Source organism: Salvelinus fontinalis, chromosome 33 (assembly GCF_029448725.1).
Source record: "Salvelinus fontinalis isolate EN_2023a chromosome 33, ASM2944872v1, whole genome shotgun sequence".
Lineage (NCBI taxonomy): Eukaryota > Metazoa > Chordata > Actinopteri > Salmoniformes > Salmonidae > Salvelinus > Salvelinus fontinalis.
In genome coordinates, this window is record NC_074697.1 from 48,411,856 (window position 1) to 48,432,700 (window position 20,845).

Here is a 20,845-nt window from a genome sequence, read left to right on the forward strand (position 1 = left end):
CAAGCACGTTAAAGCTTTAAAAAATTATGTGTTGCAGCCTTTGTATGTCTCTCTGGAATACTAAACTAGCCTTCACTTGACATTTTTAGATGAGTGCAGTTGCCATACTCTGGAACACAGTGCAATGGTCTTGAACAAAGAAAAGCTTGAATGTTGCCAGCTTACAGAGATTCTAGGTTAAAGAGCAATGCGTGTCTGCCTGACACTCAGTACCTGGGGAAACTAGTGCTGGTAGATGTATACATGAAAAATAGCAAAGTTAACCCTAGACATTCCGTCCTGTTGATGTGTTTCATGTGAATGTAGCAGTTAACCTCTCTAGGGGGTGTGGGACGCTTCCGTCCCACCTGGCCAACATCCAGTGAAATTGCAGAGCACCAAATTCAAAAACAGAAATACTCATTATAAAAATTCATGAAACATACAAGTGTTATACACCAGCTTAAAGATGCACAACTTGTTAATCCAAACGCTGTGTCAGATTTCAAAAAGGCTTCACGGCGAAAGCAAACCATGCGATTATCTGAGAACAGCGCCCAGCAGACAAATCATTACAAACAGTTAGCAGCCAAGAAGAGGAGTAACAAAAGTCAGAAATAGCGTTAAAATGTATCACTTATCTTTGATGATCTTCATATGGTTGCACTCCGAAGACTCCATGTTACACAATAAATGTTCATTTTGTTCGATAAAGTCCCTCTTTATATTCAAAAACCTCAGTTTTGTTGGTGCGTTTTGTTCAGTAATACATTAGAACAAAGCGCGGTCACAAAAGACAGACGAAAAATCTAAAAAGTACCATGAAAATTTGTAGAAACATGTCAAACGACATTTATAATCAATCCTCGGGTTGTTTTTGTCATAAATAATCGATCATATTTCAACCGGACAAAAGCTTCGTCAATAGAAAAGGAGAAACAAGAAAGGCGCACTCCCGCTGGACTCATATCTGGAAATTTCCACTGTCCACTCATTGAAAGTGCTGTTTCTCCCTCATTTTTCAGAGTAAAAGCCTGAATGCCTAAAGACTGGCCACATGTAGAGGAATCAATAGAGATCGTGAACTGGGTCATAGGTCTTTGTATGGTGGATAGGCTTTCGATGGAAAAACAGGCATTTCAAAATAAAAGCACTTCATGGATGGATTTTCCTCAGGTGTTTGCCTGCCATTTCAGTTCTGTTATACTCACTGACATTATGTTAACAGTTTTGGAAACTTTAGAGTGTTTTCTATCCAAATCTACCAATTATATGCATATCCTAGCTTCTGGACTTGAGTAACAGGCAGTTTACTTTGGGCACGCTTTTCATCCAAAATTCTGAATGCTGCCCCCTACCCTAGTGAGGTTAAAGGATTTTCAAGTTGTGAGAAAAGGGTAAGAGAACAGAAAACAGGAGAACTCACTACGGTTGAATCAAAGCTGCATTTATGATTCACGTAGCTCAACTCGGCTGTACCAAAGGAGGCATAACTGAAGTCTTCAAAGATAACATGGCCTGTGTCTCCCTAAAGAGGTTTACATTCAAATGAAGCTGTTACACTTGTGCATCTACAGTTGAATAAAAATGTCTCCATCAGTTTCAGGCTTCACCTCTATTACAGAACAATAATTTACAGAAGAGTATTATAGGCTCCTTTCGATCACCCCCCACAAACCGCTCAAATTATGCAATGACTTATAGAACCTTGAAGGGTTAACCTGCTGTTCACCATTAGCCAATTCAATAGCAAAGACTTTGAGCATTATGATTAGTAATCATTACTTCCTCGATCTTTCCTGTATGTTGACATCAATATATCACAACTCCTTCCCTATTAATGAACTGTATTTCGGCGTTCCTTCACCACACATTGAGAGATACAGCTGAAAATATACAATTTTAAGATATGCTCTATCAATTATTTTGTGTTTTCCCCCTCCTTGTACAGTTTGCAGCATTATATTTTGTTTAGCCCTCCCCTTCAAAACCACCCATATTTCCGTATATGACTTTTAACATAGAGCAATGGTGCAGAAAATGGTGTCATAAACAAAATCTGCAGAGGTGACAGACGGACTAAATAGAACAACCATCGTTAAATTACGACGCTTGGCATTTGCTTTCACCTGCTGCTTGTTTCTCTTTTAATATATGGCAGACACATAAAGTGTTTTTGTCGGAGTGAGCAAGTACTTTGAAATTGCGAAGGGCTCCAGGGCTAACATGTTTGTAGTACGCCTCTTTCCTTTACGTGGTTCATTTCCCCACTAACTAATTGGAGTATTTTCTTATCTGAATTCCCTTAGCCAGCACCAGTTTTAATGCCTTCCTTTGCCTTATTGAGACAGTCCTTATCTCTGCCTCTTTAGTAATGTGAACTAAACTTCTCTTTATGAAGACAGATAGACGCAGTGTATCAGCCTACAACGACGCATCTATTGACTATGCAGAAGGGGACTTCATATGGCTATAAACCACCGTGGTTGGTTGCCCCACACTTACAGTACATAGCAGCTTGTGTTATTATTGATCATGTTCTAGTACCAAGAGGAAGCAGCCACTCAAATATTTCCCTTGGGGCCCAGATCTCTCTCTCTCGCTCTTTCTCTTTCTGTCTCTCTTTCTCTGTAGTCTGTTTCTCTCCATCTCTCTCTCTCCCTCCCTTTCTCTCTTTCTCTCGCTCTCTTTCTTTCTCTCTCTCTCTTTCTCTGTAGTCTGTTTCCCTCCCTCTCTCTTTCTCTCACTGTATCTCTCTGTATTTTTCTATATCTCTCTCTGTCTCTCTTTTTCTCCACCTATGTGTAGCACAACACAAATGGTTGCTTGCAAAAAAACATATGCCAAACAATACATGAAGCTTAAATATTGTGGTATCTACCAGTTGTGACACGTTTATTTAGCACGGATTCATCTATTATACTTGCTTTATGAGAGAGTTCAAGCAAAGTGTACATCCATGAAATATGGGCCGGCCAATAACATGTCCTGACAGTGTAGCTATTTGCAGCAGATAGACAGAGTGCTGGACTAAAGATGTAGAGATGAGTCCTTTCACGGGACAGCATTATTTTTTGTCACATCGTAGCAACTGCCTTCTGTACATAAGACACACTACAGTCCCTACGGACCCTTGTGACTAGACAGGCAGGCGTTGAGCCAAAAGATGTAATGAGAATCAGCGCATCACAATTGCCTGGAGTTAAACTTTGTAGCTGTGTCCGTTATGAAATGAGGAGATGCATGTCAGTCGGACTGGCAGATGGAACTGTTCAGTAGAAAAATAGAAGGATAAATAATGATGATCCTTACATTCTATATCAGGCAGGATTTTGCTGGTTCGTACTAAAGAATATACCCAAGTAGAGGCTTGGAGTGATGTAGTGGTCTAAGCCTCTGCCTCTGGAGCACATGTACAAAGTACAGCTACCAGCATGGCCTAAAATCCAACCCACTACTCTCTCAGCACTGTTTCTCCTACCTTTCAGCTCTTGTATCGCTCTATCCAATAAGCATACAACATCCCTGTATATATATATATATAAATAAAAATTATATAAATAAATAAGGAGCTGATGCTTGAAATTAGAAGTTAATGTGATTTATTTTTTGCAATCTACAGTTGTCATCTCACCAGCCCAAGTTAATAGAGGTTGTTGGTGGCAGTGCCTAGCATTAATGGTAGCCCCGTGGCACTATGGCGGGTCTGAACTGTTAGTGCCCATGGCCAGGGATGTGACTGGAGAAGACAGGCGGATTGATAGGAACACTGTTCTTGTCATGACAAGGACATTCAAACCCATGAGGTGTTTCTGATCATGTGCGCATCCCAAATGGCACCCTATTCCCTATATAGTACACTACTTCAGTTCTGACCAGAGCCCTATGGGACCTGGTCGAAAAGTAGAACGTTGCATAACGAACAGGGTGCAATTAGGGGCGCAGCCCACCTCTGTTCTCTCTGTCCTTTACACCCCATGGGAGATGGATGGATGTCGTATATAGGCAATGGTTTCGTTCTCTCTTTTCTTCTTTCTATTCTATTGGGTGATTGTGATTGATTTGACACAATCTGTTTGATCTTGTGCTTGTGCTTGTCATGAACATTGTAATATGTGATTGTTCTATGGTGGGTTTGCAGTGCTGCATACATAATGGTCCCGAGAGCAATATGTCATCTATATAAAAAAAAAAATGGCACAAATTATCTCAACTTCCTCCTTGGTAATATGTTGGCCTATTCGATTTCAGTTCAGTGGCTGTAAGTATTTGGGCCTTTGGATTTACTGTCATCAGTATAGTATCTGATGTGATGTCTGCAAAGCACAGTTATTGCAACTGTGGAGGAGCACATTTCTACCACTGGGAGTAAAACATTGCAAGTTCATCAAACTTACTATACTGTTTAACGAAGTGAAGACTCACACCTCACTCAAGTCTACGTGTTCTAATATTATATGCCAGCCATTGTATTTGTAAGCAAAGGCTACGCTGTATGTGTTAACTTCACATCAAATCCCAAGTTCAAGAAACATTGGGAAACTGCGGTACTCCGAAACGTTTCTTTCAAAAAATGGACAAAAAGACATCGCTTCAATTCACCTTTCTATTGTTTGTCCGGGCAGTTATGCCTTCATCAGAGATGTGCGGAAGCCATTGTTTTTTATATGTAGGTGAATAGGTGATAATTACAATTGCCCACACACCTGTGGAAGGGCGGTACATAGTGGTAATAAAAACATTAGTGAACCAACAATTATTACAATATACATACAAATACATATACAAACACAGATCAGCAGAATAAACTTGATAGTAGCATTGAGCTATCATGATGACATATTGGAAATTTGAGACATTTTTGGTGGATTTAGTTACTTCCCACTGCACAGTAAAGGCTACAAAAATAGATGCTTGGGGGTATCTGGATAGAAAGACTGTAATTTAATGTATTTAGGAAAATTTACATAAGGATTCAAAATACAGAGCATCCATATCATCTACATGTTAGCATCTCTGTAATCCTATGGGTTGGTAAAAAGTATTTTACTGTAAGAGTGGCATATTAGAAATCATTTGAAATCTTTAGAAAAAGTGTTGATTCTATTCTATAGAGAATACTTCCAGTTGCCTTACTAGTGTGTGTGTGTGTGCATGCGTAAGTACAGTATGTGACTGGAGCATGATTCTCTAAAGGGGTTTTAGGAATGCACTGAACTTTTCAACTTTGTGGAAACACTCACCTGCTCCCTTTTATGACTGTAACGTGTAAATACCTGGCATAGTTTGGTAAGCGTGCACTTTTATTTTCACATGAAATATGAATGCTGACCTTGTGAACCAAGACACCCACTACCTCTAAATGTTTGGCATTGTCTCTCAATTCAAGTGTGAACAGATCATTGGTCATGTTAAACTTGTTTCACACCTTTACATGAACATCTTCAATTGCTTAACTTATGAATAACAATAAACAACTTGCAGGCATCTCTTTCATTGTCTAACATAATGCCTTTAGGGACTCCTTAACATATATTTAATGATGCATCTCTTTAAAATATTTTATATCGAATTTTCCCCTCCAGTAGGTGGGCCAACAATTCCACTGTCATTCATATTGAAATAATACAGATATGTCCGGCAGACTACATAAACTGAAGATAACTGTGTCTTTTAAAGAGAAAAATGCGGTTATGCTTTTTTCCATAAAGGTTTAAGAACTAGCCCCGCCTTAATTTAACACAGTCTGTTCTGCTCGTTATAGTTGGAGCGACTGTTCCACGGTCAGCGTTGAAGGTTACCTCGTGCATAGTGCGTAAACAGTGCAGGGAGTGGACGGATATCCCGCTGCTCTCACACACTCTATCAACGGCGCCGTATGATGCCAGCCTGAATCTCACCTAAGGTTTTCAACAAACCAAAATAATATCAACTTGAGTAGGATATTGTAAAACAATGTTTTTGTGAAGAGCGTTCATCAGACCATATGGCAGTGCCTTTGGTGGAACAACTTGTCATTTGCTTCTGAACAACCAGACTCGATGAACAATTTGAGAACTTTGAGCAAAATGTTCAAGTCAAACGGAGGACTTCAAACGCGGTGAATTTGGATATCTTTGGATTTAAAAGACGGATCCCTGTGAGAGCAGTGATTCAATCAAACTTATGGCGTGAAGGTAAGGGCATATCTTGCTCTGACATCTTAACAGGTCTAATTCTCTATAGGTAAAATTGACAGTGTCCACATTTAAGATAGACTACCCGATACCTGCACTATAAAGGAAAGTGTAGACTAGATCCAGTTGCTTAAAGTGATATTTCTAGTTCATAATATAGTTCTTTTTTTCATGTAATTAATGCTTCTCCTTTTTAAGTTTTCAATTGGTAACAATTTGCGCACGGCTGAATTTGAGAAATTGATGAGGTACTGAGTCATTTTATTAAATTAGAACATGTGCGGTAGGGCAATGATCATTTCATGATAGCCTAGAGCACATCGTTTAGTTTATGACATTTGCGTGCGTGAGTGCCTGCGCGCGTTAATGTGTGTTTTTTGCGTGCGTGTCTGTGTGCGCATAAATATGTATTTATCTGCTTGCTTAAGTTTGTGTGTGTGTGTTTGCAAGCATGCTCTCGGCATCAAAGTGAATTTTTGTGGATTTAAGGATCATTCCTGTGTAATATGTCAGTGATGGAACGTGAAAAGGCTCCATATTGGTCTTCTTCGAAGGCCTTGATGATAGGGAAAAGCAAACACGTGATTATGTACACACTCACAACTAGTAAGTCATTTAAAGGCTTATTGAACGTGTATGGTCTGCTGTGTCCCAGTGATTTTGTGTTTTTGTGATCCGGTGAGGGAACGGCCTGTTTTTCTCATGCTGCAGCTTGTTCCTATCAACAAACTACCCGAGAATAGCAACACCATCTTTAATATGTCTTAAATGTGTTGCCTTGGAATATAAACTACCGGTACATACAGTAGGCTATACCGAAATCAACGAGGGTTATACATGTAAGGGGTTGTGTTTTGACTATACTCCATGTTGTTGTTGTATTTATTATGGATCTCCATTAGTTGCTACCAAGGCAGCAGCTACTCTTTATGGGGTCAGGCAAAAAGGAAGACAATTATACAACAACATACACTTCACAACACATTAAGTGTGTGCCCTCAGGCCACTACTCTACCACCACATATCTACAACACAAAATCCATCCGTATGTGTGTATTTTATCGTGTGTGTGTGTGTCTTCACAGTCCCTGCTGTTCCATAAGGTGTTTTTACATTTTTTATATCTGTTTACAAAAAAAAAATCTGATTTAGCTAAAACAGTGTTTGATCCCTCACAAGTCAATTATTATATGAGCAATGATAAAAATAACAAGGTGGAATCCACAGCCGACAGTCATTCTCATGACAAAAGATGATGATGATGATGATGATGATGATGATGATGATTGCTATTTTCAGCGTTGCTCATATAATCATTTACTTGTGAGGGACCAAACACTGTTTTAGCAAAAAATGCCAGCAGGCTTTTGGAACATATTTAAAACAATTACACAATTACTGAGAAATACCAATTAGCCTGAATGGTGACAAATAAAAATGACTCAATACTCCCCAACTGCAGAGAAACATCTTTAAATGCAAACTGCGGAGAGACGGGAATAAATGTACAAATGGACACACTGTGTGCTATAATTATTTAAGCCACAGAAAATAGCAACTGTTATTACAACTGAATTGCAGTGCTTTTGGGTCTGATCAAGCTATGTTATGCTACTTTTATGATTATTTCTGTTTGTGCTGTCCATTGTCTTGCTGACTGGCAGGTCGGAAGCCTATCGCTCCATACAATCTCAATACGATCCTCTCAGCTCTCTGGTTACTCTGTACTGTATCTCACTCTTGTGCTGCTGATGGCAATCCAAGCTGCTGCAATTACCCTATAGATCAGGGTTTCCCAAACTCAGTCCTCGGGGGCCCCCCCTCCCTGGGTGCACGTTTTGGTTTTTGCCCTAAACAGCTGATTAAAATACTCAAAGCTTGACTATGAGTTGGTTATCTGAATCCACTGTGTAGTACTAGGGCAAAAACCCAGGAGGGTGCACGTTGCCGACCCTATTTTCTAAACGAGAAGGATTCGAACAATCTAGCTTCGTTTACACGCCTGAGTCATGTTTGGTTTGTTTGGAGGCAGACTGTAGGCTTCAGCAGATTTCCCCCTTGCAGATAGCTAGCTGTCTCCCATGATTTATGAAGACCTCCATTTGAATAGTTCAGACACTCGTACTGTAGTCTGCCAATACATCATGGCTTATGTTTCCATACCTTCAGTTTCAATAACAACAACCTTTAAATAATAACACATTGAAGACATAGTTTTCTGGTGTGGGTAGACGTTATGTGACATGGGGGTTTTTCACATATCAATCATTTAATTGTATTGGTCTATTGGAATTTGTAAACAACTGAACTGCTATTCCCACTTGGAGTACCTTTTTCAGAGTGTGTCAATTGCCGGACATCTCTTGCGAGCAATGCTCACTGAAAGGACAGGAGATGGAGGAGGCAATTAAGTCCAAAAACCAATAAAATATATGGTCTGCTTATGATGGTGCAGGTTACAGTCATACACTGACACAGTGCATCTGTCTGGTCATTAAGGGGCTGTAGGGGTCAACATAATGAATAAAGTGCCTGACCAGGAATGAGAATGTTATGCATTTTAAATGGTATTTTAATGTGTGATATGTTCAGGCAACCCTGGGTTCAAATAGCATTTGTGTGTGAGTGTTTGATTGTCTGCCAGTTGGGCGGGTATACAGTTTTAAGACATATTCCATTGGTTGCATTGTGCCATGCAAGCTCAATCAAGCACAGCTCAATTATTTTATAGAAAATGAATACTACTTGAACCCAGGTCTGATGTCCAGTATCCCTAGTATTTGTTGCATCCAAAATACCATCTACTGTATACTGTCTGGATAACACCTCTTCTTATTGAAACACAGAAGAGTACATTTTTACATAATAACATAGGGAAGATTTCAATTGCATACTCCTCACGTCCTCTCTCATTTCTCCTCAAAACCCATTGGAGGAGAAGGTCAGAAGGGAGGGGCCCTAGAAACCTTTAGTTGGCCCTGAGTCCATTTGAACTCTTATCCTAAGCTGATCAAAACGTCGTACATCTGGCGTCACACTTGATTTGAAATGTTTCCTGACAAACCTTATCTAAACAAATGGTCCACGGTGAAATCCTCGCCTTATATGTTAGCAGTCTTGGTTATTTTGGGTGCTTAGAAGCAGAGATCCTTTCTCCCCCTCTCTCTCATCCACTGCAGGATTATGAAGAGACAATGCTCCCCTGGGAGACATTTTACTCCTTTAGTCACAGTCAGGCTAAATTGTCAAACCACAGACATACGAAACACATGCACACGCGTGCACAAAACAAAACACACGGGCGTACACACACACACATTCATATGAGTGTCCTCTATGGTTACTTCTGCATGGCGTGATAAAGTATCACAGGTACAGTAGCGGTACGTGGGTAAAATCACCAGTGAAGCCAAGCCAGGGGGAAAAAATCTGCATTACAACCTACGTGTTGTGATAATTGCGTTGTTTGCCTGTTAGCTCATATGCCTTGACACTGTGATATACAGGCCTAAGGCCGAGACAATAAGAAGACACAGTGGCAGAATAAATTCAAGTCCAGAAAATATATTGCATGTAACGAACAGTTACATGACCTACAGTATGGTCAAGCAAGGTCATGTTTCTGACATTTTGGACTACTAAACAACTATTGATTTAGAACCACAGAGTTAACGCAAATCACAAAGAATACATTATTGCAGCACCATTATTTTTATACTTTTTATAATATGTGTATTATTTTCCAATAAAAATCAAATAAAAAAAGACAACAATACAAACAATGACATTCATTGTACTGTTGGATGGGATGGCCAATTTAGAGGACAAAACAAAACTTAACTCACACATACACAAAATAAAACAAAATCCTATTAGGTGGTACATAGGAAGACGGCATATAGTCATTAAGAAGACGGCATATAGTCATTACAAGCAGTGTGGTTAAGCCCAAAATAAATATTGAGTGGAGTACAGCACAGAGTAGCAGCAGATCGTCAGCCCAGTTATGAAGCGGGACTAGACCATTTATCCAGTATCGGCTGCCATATTTTGTAAAACACTGGACTTCTATTGGAGGTATTGTATCGAATCTATTCCATATGTATTACATTCCCTAAATCCCGTAACCAGATTTCAAAGGTAGGTACAGTCTCCAATTTCCAAAATTGCAATATGAGCCTTTTGGCTAATAGAGTACAAAGAGAGACAGCTTTCCCTTCCTGGTTATTCCCATCAACTGTACCAAACAGATCAATTAATGGGTCTGGGGCTATAACTCCATCAAAGGCTTTAGATAAGTAATCAAAAATGAGAGCCCAGTAAGCATGTAACTTAGGGCATGTCCAGAATAAGTGGGTCAACGTCCCCTCATCCTGCTTGCACCTCTCACACAGTGGTGAGGTGTCCTGGAATATTCTATGCAGTTTTACTTTTGAGTAATGTAACCTGTGTATCACCTTAAACTGTACAAGGTTGTGTGTGTCTGGCATTCACTGAACTGTGGTTTATATTCCTGAGAGCTTCTACCCAGTCCTCATCTGAGATTTCTGAACCAAGTTCTTGTTCCCAAGCCCTTTTAATGGTGTCTGTGGATACCTCTATGTAGGCCTGTAGCACATCATACAGTCTAGAGACCGACCCTTTTGAATGGGGTTTGACAAGGATCAAGCTATCTAATGTAGGACTATTGGGCTTAATGCCATACTGTGGGATATGTGTCCTTTAAGAAATTCCTGATTTGGAGGTATCTGAAAAAAATGTGTTGTTGGCATGTTGAACTTTCCCTGTAATTGTTGAAATGAAGCTAACTGACCATCTATGTATAGATTACCAATTGTTGTGAGCTCCTTCTTGGATGATGTGGTGAAAACACCACATCATCCAATGCAGGGTGGAAAGCATGATTCAGGCAAATTAGGCTGTCTATGTAAACATTGGGTATGTTAAGAAAATACCTAATCTGTTTCCAGATCCTAAGCGTATGACAAATGACTGGATTAGAGTCATAAGTGTCTTTTTTTCACATATGATGGGCTATTAACAAGTGCAGGGAGTGAGGAACGTTGACAGGAGGCCTGCTCAATCAAAAGCCATGAAGGCATATCCTTCTGTCTCATCGCAGGTAAACTTTCCCTCCAGAAAGACACAATGTTCAGATTTGCAGCGCAATAATACAGTTAGAGGCTTTGGCCTTCCTCACTTCAATCTTGTACTTGCATAAATGCTTCTTTGAAATTCTGTCTGCCTTGTTATCCCATAAAAATGGAGTTTACTATTGAATCCAGTTTCTTAAAATAGCTTTGTGGTATGAAAATGGGTAGACATTGGAAGAGGTAAAGAAACCTGGGTAGGACAACCATTTTAATAGCGTTTATACGACCAACCAAGGAAATAGGCAGAGTTTTCCAAAAATCTATATTTTGTTTAAGCTGATATATTTTCATGTCCCAATTCGCTTTCAATAGCTGATCAAGGTCTCTTGTCACTACAATGCCAAGGCTTGTGAACTTGTCCCTCACTGTTCTAAACGGGGTAGATTGCAGAAATTGCATATCCACAGGCCGTGATATTGGCATCAACTCACTTTTTTGCCAGTTTATCTTGTAGCCAGAGAAGGAGCCAAATGTGTTTATCAAGTTAAGTAAGGTGGAATAGAAGTTTTAGGCTTGGAGAAAAACAAAAGAACATCGTCTCCATATAGGGAAATTTTGTGCTGTGTGTCTTTTATTTTAACAGAAGCTATATCGGCACATGGCCGAATGCGAGTACCAAGGGGTTCCATGGCTATAGCGAAGAGAGCAGGCGAAATAGGGCACCCCTGTCAGCACCCCTTGAACAGGCGGAATGACTGCGACATTTCCTGATTGGTTACCACAGACACGCCATTGGGTGTGCATAAATAATTCTTATCCAATTAATAAATTCCTTTCCAAACCCGAAATGCTCCAGAACCGAGATCATATACTTCCACTCAATCTGATCAAACGCCTTCTCTGCATCAAGAGCTATTACCACTGCCTCAACCTTATGATCATGATACATTACGTTGAAAAGGCGTCTCAAATTGTAGTATATATGTCGGCCCGGGATAAAACCTGTCTGGTCAGGGTGTATGATGTCGGAAGTATATTTTTTCAATCGGTTTGCCAATATCTTTGTCAATACCTTGTTTTCTATGGGGAGTAACGACACTGGGCGAACCGACGACATCTCCATGGAATCTCTATCTTTTTTCAAGATCAGTGCTATTGTAGCCTCATACAGTGTTTGCGGGAGTTTGGCATTTTCTTTGGATTGTTTAAACATTCGCAACATAAGTGTAGATAGACTGGCGCAGTACTTCTTATAGAATTCTATTACATATCCATCGGGCCCAGGGGCCTTGCTGTTTGGAAATTGTGCTATCGCTGTGTTAATTTCCTCTGAAGTTATCCCTGCATTGAGTGCAGCAGCTGCCCCCCTGTCTAGTTCAGGAAGTTCACATTCAGCGACAAAGCGTTCCATAGTTTGTGGATCAGTAGCATCGCATTTTGATTGGTATAGCTCTGAGTAAAACTGCGCAAAGCATTTATTAATATCCTGCGGATCTGTTACCTTCTTGTCTTTTATTTTGTGAATAGCTCTAGATGCCTGTACATGTCTTAGCTGTCTTGCTAATAATTTATGTGGTTTGTCACCCAGTTAAATAACTTGTTGCGTTCTAGCAAGTAAAGAGCCCACCCGTTTCGAAAGGATGGTATTGTATTCATATTTTAACTTTTTGATCTTCTCAATGACTGTATACGAGGAATTCGTCCTAAAAACGTTCTCCTGTTCCCCTAACTCTCTTTCAATTTCTCTCAGCCTAGTATTGGCACGTTTCTTCCTCTCTGATGTATAAGAAATAATGTAACCTCTAATCACTTGTCACGCCCTGACCATAGTTTGCTTTGTATGTTTATATGTTTTGTTTGGTCAGGGTGTGATCTGAGTGGGCATTCTATGTTGTATGTCTAGTTTGTCTGTTTCTGTGTTTGGCCTGATATGGTTCTCAATCAGAGGCAGGTGTTAGTCGTTGTCTCTGATTGGGAACCATATTTAGGTAGCCTGTTTTGTCTTTTGGTTTGTGGGTGTTTGTCTTCCGTGTCAGTGTTTGTCGCCACACGGTACTGTTTCGTTTGTTCACATCGTTTATTGTTTTGTTTAGTGTTCTGAGTTTAATTAAAAACATCATCATGAACACTTACCACGCTGTGCTTTGGTCCTCCTCTCTTTCTCCGAAGACGATCGTTACAATCACAGCCTTTAGAGATTCCCAAAGGGTGGAGTCGTCAATATCCCCCGAGTCGTTAGCTCCGAGGAAAAGGGCAATCTGCTCCTTCAAATACTGACATAAAGCCTCATCTTTCAACAGGTATGCGTCTAAGCGCCACGGTCGCCAACCTGTCGACATATTGTCGAGTTTCAGCACCATGGACAGAGGAGAGTGGTCCGTAATTAGAATGGGGTGATAGGTAACCGACTCAGCTGCTGAAATTAGTTTGGAGTCCAACAAAAAATAGTCAATTCTGGAATATGATTTATGAACAGATGAAAAGAAAGAATAAGAGTTGGGTGAGTCAGTCTCCAAATATCGACAATGTTAAGGTTTTGTCATCAATGTATTTAGACAGATACTGGCATTTGATTGTTGAAGTGACCTTGATAGCTGTTTATCAAAAAGAGGATCTAACGTACATTTAAAGTCACCTCCAACAATAACACTTGTATCCGAGATATTTGGTATGGCCTTAAATACCCTTTGAAAAAATAATGGATCATCGAAGTTGGGTCCATATACATTGACCAAGGTTATTGGTTTCGAATTCAGTGTACCAGCCACAATAATATACCGACCATTAGGATCTGAAATCGAGGATGAGTAAACAAAAGGAATGTTTTTCCTTATCAGGATTGCTATCCCTCTCGCTTTTGCATCAAAGTTAACCTGGTATATCTGACCGATCCAGCCGACTCGTAGCTTGGCCTGAACAGAGCGTTTAATATGAGTTCCTTGAAGAAGCACTATGTCAGCACCCAGTGATTTAAGATGAGAAAAAACCTTAGCCGTTTCACGACATGCCCTAAGCCATTACAGTTCCAGCTGACTATCTTTATTCCACCTGGTCTACTCTGTGCTCTGTCACTATGTGGCATTCTTTATTTTAGAGCAAATTGTTGCTGTCATACAAAACCCAGAAGAAAAACATCCCGCCGTGCGGGAGCTTGTCATGCCACCTGTCTTAATAAACGTGAACATAAAACACAGACCCCATCCCCCCCTCCCGTCCCTCCTCCCGTCCCTTTACTGAGTGACTTCCCCAAATGAAGCACTCCTTGGCTAACACACAGCCTTAGGGTGTCTAGACATACAGCTTGAACTAACTCGTCATCTATAGATGCTCTGCATATAAACTAATATTAAATAACACTTAACTCTCACGTTAGGGGGTGAGTGGCGCTGAAACATGATATGCTAAACAATGCTATATTAGCCACAACATCTAACCTATCATATAAGTCCCAATTTCTGATCTTCTGATCGAGAAGACATAGGCCGGAAATTCAAACACATTCCTGGCCTGTATTTGGCCATTTTGCTGGCTGACACAGCCGTTCTGTATCCTCAGCCGGGGAGCTTGCTTGTCAAGAACAGATCGGCCTCTTTTGCGTTGTCAAACGTACGTGTTGATCCCTCGACTGTCACCTTAAACCGGGCTGGGAAGAGGAATCCAAATCGGATGTTGGCCGCCCTGCATTTGTTGCGTACCTCATCATACTCTTTCCGTTGGTTCCTCACCTCCAAGGTGAGATCTGGGTAGAAAGACACCCTGGCTCCGTTGTAGTTAAGGGGGAACTTTTGACTAGCCAGCTTGCGGATGAGATCCCTGGTCTGGGGATAGTGCAGCCGTACAATGAATGGCCTTGGTGGCCCGTCCTTGGCCGGCTTCGTTGCCTGAGATCTGTGTGCGCGGTCGATCAGGATGGCGTTTTGAAGTGTTCACTCCCCAGCAATGCCGGTATCAGCTCCGAGACAAATTCTGTGGGTTTCCCTTTCTCAGTATCCTCCTGGATCCCACATATGCGGATGTTTTGGCGTTTTGAATGCGACTCGAGCATTTCCAGTCGGGCCTTCAGGGTTTTGTTGTCATTTTTGAGCGTTGCGCACTGTTTCTCTATGTCCTGTAGCCTGGCCTCGTGATCAACTGTCGTCTGCTCAACCTCATGCACCCTTCCCTTAGTTGCCTTCACAGTTTCAGTCAAAGTCCCAATACTCTTTGAGATATCAGCCAACCTTGTGTCCACCTTCTTGCTTAGTGAATTTATGGCAGCCAGTATGTCACTTTGAGTAGGATCTGTGGGGATCTCTTGGAAGCTATCCTCTTCAGCTAACTCCTCGTGGGTCGGCGACGTTGAAATTGGTTCGTTGTCTATCTCATTCAAATTCTGGTTTAGAGCCCCCTTTTTGGTGCTTTTTCCCTTTGTCGTATTTGTTTGAAGTTATAGGTTGTGAGAGGTTAAGATAAATACTCATTTGTTTCAAAATAGAGCGGAGCTCTAGCAAAGCACGTCTACTCCATAGCACGCTCTTTAGCGCCCCCCCCCGCAGCACCATTTCAACTTAAACATTTCAACATCATCAATCAATCATCAATCAAATAAGCCCTTCTTAAATCACCTGATGTCAAAAAGTGTGCAGGTGTAGAAGCACTGTGTCTAGGAAAAACTCCCTAGAAAGGCCGGAACTTAGGAAGAAACCCAGAGATGAACCAGGCTATGAGGGGTGGCCAGTCCTCTTCTGGCTGTGCCGGGTGATTATAACCGAACATGGCCAAGATGTTCAAATGTTCATTGATGACGAGCAGGGTCAAATAATAAATCTAAGTGGTTATAAATGGTGCAACTGGTCAGCACCTCAGGAGTAAATGTCAGTTGGCTTTTCATAGCCAATCATTCAGAGTATTTCTACTGCTCCTGCTGTCTCTAGAGAGTTGAGAACAGCGGGTCTTGGACCGGGTAGCACGTCCGGTGAACAGGTCAGGGTTCCATAGCCGCAGGCAGAACAGTTAACTGGAGCAGTAGCACGACCAGGTGGACTGGGGACAGCACGGAGTCATCATGCCAGGTAGTTCTGAGGCATGGTACTAGGGCTGAGAGAGAAAATATACTTAAATTCACACAGGACACTGGATAAGACAGGAGAAATACTCCAGATATAACAGACTGACCCTAGCCCCCCGGACACAAACTTTTGCAGCATAAATACTGGAGGCTGAGACGGGAGGGGTCGGGAGGCACTGTGTCCCCGTCCGACGGTACCCCCGGATAGGGCCAACCAGGCAGGATATAACCCCACCTGCTTTGTCAAAGCACAGCCCCCACATCACTAGAGAGATATCTTCAACCACCAACTTACTACCCTGAGACAAGGCCGAGTATAGCCCACGAAGATCTCCCCCACGGCCTGAACCCAAGGGGGGACGCCAACCCGGACAGGGCGATAAAGTCAGTGACTCAACCCACTCAAGTGGCGCACCTCTCCTAGGGACGGCATGGAAGAGCACCAGTACGCCAGTGACTCAGCCCCTGTTATAGGGTTTGAGGCAGAGAATCCCAGTGGATCGAGGAGAACCGGCCAGGCAGACAGCAAGGGCGGTTTGTTGCTCCAGTGCCTTTCCGTTCACCTTCACACTCCTGGGCCAGACTACACTCAATAATAGGACCTACTGAAGACATGAGTCTTCAATAAAGGCTTAAAGGTCTAGCCTGAGTCTCTCTCCTATGGATAGGCAGACCATTCCATAAAAATTGAGCTCTAAAGGAGAAAGCCCTGCCTCCAGCTGTTTGCTTAGAAATTACTCGGGACAGTAAGGAGACCTGCGTCTTGTGAACGTAGCGTACGTGTAGGTATGTACGGCAGGACCAAATCAGAAAGATAGGTAGGAGCAAGACCATGTCATGCTTTATAGGTTAGCAGTACAACCTTGAAATCAGCCCTAGCCTTAACAGGAAGCCAGTGTAGAGAGGCTGGAGTAATATGATCACATTTTTTGGTTCTAGTCAAGATTCTAGCAGCTGTGTTTTTAGCACTAACTGAAGTTTATTTAGTGCTTTTTCCGGGTAGCCGGAAAGTAGAGCATTGCAGTAGTCTAACCTAGAAGTGACAAGAGCATGGATTAATTTTGCTGTATCATTTTTGGACAAAGTATCAGATTTTTGCAAGAGATCAGGGTCCAGAGTAACGCCGAGGTCCTTCAGTTTTATTTGAGATGACTGTAAAACCATCAAGATTAAAAGATCTCTTTGTTTCTTGGGACCTAGAACTAGCATCTCTGTTTTGTCCGAGTTTAAAAGTAGAACATTTACCGCCATCCACTTCCCTGGAAGCCTGTGTTTCAGACATAAGGAAGGCAATTTTGGGGCTTCACCGTGTTTCATCAAAATGTACAGCTGTGTGTTGTCCGAATAGCAGTGAAAGTTAACATTATATTTCCGAATGACATCACCAAGAGGTAAAATATATAGTGAAAACAATAGTGGTCATAAAACGGAGCCTTGAAGAACACCGACATTTACAGTTGATTTGTAAGAGGACAAACTGATATCTTTCCGACAGATAAGATCTTAACCAGGCCAGAACTTGTCCGTGTAGACCAATTTGTGTTTACAATCTCTCCAAAAGAATGCGGTGATCGATGGTATCAAAAGCAGCACGAAGGTCTAGGAGCACAGATGCAGAGCCTCGGTCTGACAACTTTAAAAGGTAATTTACCACCTTTACAAGTGCATTCTCAGTGCTATGATGCGGTCAGCTTTTTCCATTTTTTTGGGAGGAATGGGAGATTCGATATAGGCCGATTTAAAAAAAAAAAAAAAAAAAAATATATGTAATTTTTTTAATTTTTTTTATTTATTTAATTATTTTATATATTTAAAATTTTAATATTTTCTGGGTCAAAGTTTGGCTTTTTCAAGAGAGGTTTTATTACTGCCACTTTTAGTGAGTTTGGTACACATCCTGTGGATAGAGAGCCGTTTATTATGTTCAATATAGGAGGGCCAAGCACAGGAAGCAGCTCTTTCAGTAGTTTAGTTGGATTTGGGTCCAGTATGCAGCCACCAGAGGACTATGACACAACGTGATGCAAGCGTTTTCTGTCAATGACATTTAGCTTCTGGTGTGATGTGATTGGTATGAAGCCAAATCCAAACTGGCTTCCCTTGACACTTTTTTTTTGGTGTGCCAGGAACATTCAAAGATGAGCTCACTCAGATTAGCTCAACTCTTATTGGCTATTATTTTATGAATGGTTTATCTAAGGAGGCCAAATGCTTGCTGGCTTGCCGTGCATTCGATGCTATGAGTGGCAACAATGTCATACTCTTTTTGACCAGACGGCATCAGATGGATGGGCTACATATACTGAGACAGAGGGGTACTCTTTTGAGACAACGATTGTCCAAATGACTGACTATTGTGCACAAAAAGAGAGCGAAGAAAAGTGCTTGAGTGACATGAAACCTCTCAACAACTACCTCAATGTGGCAACATGTTCAGTCAAAGGACCATTACCTGTGAATGTGTCACTAGATCTGGGCTGGTCCCCTTAGACATTTAGTCAGAATGACTAGCTTTAGATTAAGCCTTGGTGCAAGCAGATGGTTGGTGACATTGACAGACCCCGAGGTGTGTAGGGAACAACATTTACCCAGCGTTGGAGTGCAGAACCTCTCTTTTGTGATGTTAGTCGAGAAACGTTTCAAGAAGATCTCGATGTTAGACTACACAGTGTGGCTTAGAGTGTGTATAGTTTAAATAGCTTTTTAACTGCACTTTAGAAATGTTCCCCCCAACTGGTACAAAACCTTACTGTATGACCGTTACTGTGGGCTTTGATACATACAGTAATGGTCCAATCAAATATGTTCTTAAAGATTTACATCTGGAAATAGCATGTACCCATTTAGACCTTGGCCCATAACCTCAACATCACAGGCATTCATTAAAAGGTTTAGTGTTGTTAAATGATTACTGTCTCTGTAATTTCTTCTGTGTGGGATTCATACTCTCCATTGGCTCCCCTTTCATAATTTAGTCATTGATCTCTCTGATTGAACCGTCTGACACACAGATTTTCAAGTTTACATTTTCAAGTTGTAATGTCACATGTACACGTACAGTGAAATGTCTTTCTTGCAAACACCAAACCCAACAATGCAATAATCAATAACAATGTAATACTAGAAAAAAAACACACGAGAAATAATAAGAAGTATGAAGAACACAAAGTAAGCATACAATATACAGGATAGGACTGAGATTTTTTTTTCAGTCGAGCAGTCACAATTCTTTTTTTTCATGGTGCACAAGACACCCGTCTGACTCGCGCCTGTCTCAGTGGACTAATCCATTGTGGAGGCCACGGGGATGGCACAGTCCATCACTCTAAGACGTGATACTGAAACTGTATGCTTATATTCTGTAAAAATAATGGTGCAACATAAATCGAATGTTATTTAAGGACAAATGCGGTTTCTCCCGCGTTGGATATGGTCGCTGTTTCAGAACCACGGACAATCTTCAGTGTGCAGTTGAATTGGCTCATTTCGTAGTCAAACAACACTCATTTGTTGCTATGTGCATAATAGCAAAGTTAACCGACCTATTGGGATGAAAATAATGTGGCGGAAGGAGCAGCGGCAGAGACGAGGCAACGGCCCTTGCTTTAGCCTGTCTCCAAATTGAGGAGGTCTATAATCAATAGCCTAACTTTGAAATGTGCCTGGCTTTATAAATCAACCATATATATGTCCACATAAATAAGACCGCTTCTGTTGCCTCTGAGTGTTTGTTTGTTTAATAGCCTACTGATTCCGTGTGCACCAAGGCTTATGCAACTGCAAAATGTTGGATAAAGCAATTTCACAGATTCGTCATTTAAAAAAAAATCTTTGCTATACTGTATTAAAGGCTTTATGTATTTTTTTTATTTTTAACAAACTGGTAGTACTTATTGATTTAGTGTTTGCACTGTTCCAAACACGCAGAAAAACTATATTGTAATCTAACAGCACCTGTTTGTCACACATAATATGCACGCAGCTCTTGCCCCTATACCCTCCTTTTTCTTGATCTCCTTCTTATTGTTATTATTATGATCATCATTATTATAATAATAATAATGTCGTAATCATTAGTAAGTATAGTAGCTTTGTATAACCACCATCGAGCTGTAGGCCTAAGTGCGTGTCCTGTTTCCTCTTAATGCCGTAACTTACTTAGGCCTATTGTCACGCCCTGACCATAGAGAGCCCTTGGTTCTCTATGGTGTAGTAGGTCAGGGCGTGACTAGGGGGTGTTCTAAGTTATATATTTCTATGTTGGTGCTCTTGGTATGGTTCCCAATTAGAGGCAGCTGATGTTGGTTGTCTCTAATTGGGGATCATACTTAAGTGTTCCCTGTTCCCACCTGCTTTGTGGGATTTTTTGTTTGTGCATGTGCACCTCGTAGTCACGTTTAGTTGTTCGTTTATTGGTATATTTTTGTTTTGATGAAGTTTCGCTTGGAAATAAATATGTGGAACTCAACGTCCGCTGCTCCTTGGTCCCGTTCTTACGACAACCGTGACACCTATATTTCAATATATATGTCACGTTCCTGACCTATTGT

At 41.1% G+C, this 20,845-nt stretch overlaps 1 protein-coding gene across 1 annotated transcript in view; it reads left to right on the top strand.

Annotated features, from left to right (window-relative positions):
- Positions 1–5,630: 5,630 nt before the first annotated feature.
- LOC129832443 (D(2)-like dopamine receptor) overlaps positions 5,631–20,845 on the top strand; it is a 43,533-nt gene continuing 28,318 nt past the window's right edge. The window contains exon 1 of the mRNA XM_055896515.1: positions 5,631–6,155. The gene's annotated coding sequence lies outside the window, so the exon portion shown is untranslated. The remainder of the gene's footprint in view (positions 6,156–20,845) is intronic.